The sequence below is a fragment of the Rosa chinensis genome, chromosome 2, assembly GCF_002994745.2.
Source record: "Rosa chinensis cultivar Old Blush chromosome 2, RchiOBHm-V2, whole genome shotgun sequence".
Lineage (NCBI taxonomy): Eukaryota > Viridiplantae > Streptophyta > Magnoliopsida > Rosales > Rosaceae > Rosa > Rosa chinensis.
In genome coordinates this window covers 70,167,134-70,169,188 of record NC_037089.1, presented here as the reverse complement: position 1 = coordinate 70,169,188, position 2,055 = coordinate 70,167,134, and the positions used below count along the sequence as shown (strand labels likewise).

The window sequence follows — 2,055 nt, the reverse complement described above, 5'->3', positions numbered from 1 at the left end:
ATACTTCAGCACAGCGTTCCTCTTCTTCTTAATCGCCCCTAGCCTCACCTTTATGCTCTTTAATTATATCATATTTGCTGCATCAAAAAGACCCAAAATCAGAATCCAAAACAAAACTTAAAAGAAACAGGAAACCATACTCTACATAAACTTAGGCAGAAAGACAAACTAGGTTTAAATTTATCATTAAAAGCATACCTGTAGTAAGAAATTTCAGTTTGGCATCCAACCCCGTCATCCCAGAAAATATTCATCCATGTTTCAGTTCAAAGAACTCGGGACACTAACCATGAAACAACTGTATAACAGCTGCATGAACTTGTATATGTTGCTCTTCATATGAAACAGCTATAGGCTGAATGATATTTAATTTTAAAATCATTCTCAAATTACAAACAGACATTTCCAATCAGACTATAAAGTGAGAATTTCAAGGAACATATGCAATAAAAGATGGGAAAAAAAAATGCTAATTTTGTATTTCAACTTTCTAGATCAATTACTACAATCCACACATAATATTTAAAGACATACAAAACAGTACAACAGATCATCAGGAATTTGGTACTCTTCGTGGGACAGTAACAAGGAAATAACAAGGATCAAAGATTACCAACCCAGTCATGGCAAGCAACAAGAAAATGATCTGTCCCATGTGTGCGATTCCAGAAAGGATACTTCCCAACAATCATGTTCACATAGTCTCTGAGGAATATTGCCAGTGGTTTAATTTGATGTGAACCAGGTACATAAAGCTTCAACTCCAATTGGCGCATGCTGTAAGGAAGATAAAATAAGTGAGCCTTTTCTGGGTCTCTAGTGACAAATTGCCTGTTTCCCTCCATCAACCTCATGAACCATCCTTCAGAAGCATAAATTCCGTTGAGATGAGGTACAGTACTATCCAAGCCAAGCTAAATGGAATTGTTTTTTATTTTTAAAGTCTGAATTGTTATAACATTATTATAACATATACGTCAAAGGGGAAAAGATCAATGCAAGTACTATAAATTCCTCTCAGTCTCAAACACTTGAACAAAAACTAGTAAAATTGTTTACCTATCACTAACTTTGGAAACTATTAACAAGTGGAGAGCTGCTGATCTTCAATGTCTTCCTTTCATTGTGTGTGGTTCTCAGATTTCAACCTCTCTTAAGTTCTAGTCTCAAATAGTTTATCCATCTCAACCTGCAACTCTTTCCACACCTCTCCAACCCTGCAGCCGGCCAGTACACAATAGTCAGATCAATAACATGTGTAAGTAAACACATGCAAACCCTTAAAGAGATCGATAGGACTCTATGGTACACCAATAAGTAGACAAATATCCTGCCAATAATTTTCCTGCCAAAAATCCCCAGTAAATATCCACAGTAATACATATCAACATATCAAGGAGGCACAAAAAATCGCATTTAACATGTCAACAAAACTTAAAACATTCTGAAGCCTATGCTTGTCTATGTTAAATACATTTTCCTTGAGGTAAAACATAAATGTAGTAGCCATAAATATATTGATGTGCATAGAAGTAATATGTTTGGCTAATGCATCATAGCTGGGACTTCCTAAAATTAAATGCACTGCTATCCTACATATAGTTGAGATTTAAGAAGCAGCACTAACCAGTAAAGTACTCAGATAAGCTCTTGACTTACAGTACAGCCCCAATAACACGCTTAAAAAATAAGAATAAAAATAGAATGAAGTTGCACTGAGCTTATAAAAACACTAGAGTTAAGTAACAAACAATTTATAAATATATGTAAGAGACAGATGTAACTACCTTGATTCCAAATTACATTGCATGAGAGAACCCTTATCACAGCATTGGTCTTCATGATATGCTAAGATCATCCTAAACAGAAATATTAAAAGTAAATGATTGAGAAAAGTTACATTTGCAGGACTGCCTAAGTACTGTCGGGCTCAATTCTCATATCTCACATTCCACGTTCCCACATTGTCCAAAGGTACGTAAATTGCAGTCCATGAATTTGGATAGACCTGTGAAATGTCAAATTGAGGTTAGAAAAGTCACAGTAAAATGAACC

The 2,055-nt window shown here is 35.1% G+C and overlaps 1 long non-coding RNA gene across 1 annotated transcript; it reads right to left on the bottom strand.

The window, feature by feature from the left end:
* Positions 1 to 214: 214 nt before the first annotated feature.
* LOC121051838 lies at positions 215 to 1,603 on the bottom strand. Its single transcript, XR_005807152.1, has 3 exons — positions 1,060 to 1,603; positions 618 to 777; positions 215 to 355 (listed from the first exon to the last, which is right to left on the bottom strand). It is a non-coding gene; the product is annotated as an uncharacterized LOC121051838 (long non-coding RNA).
* Positions 1,604 to 2,055: the final 452 nt, after the last annotated feature.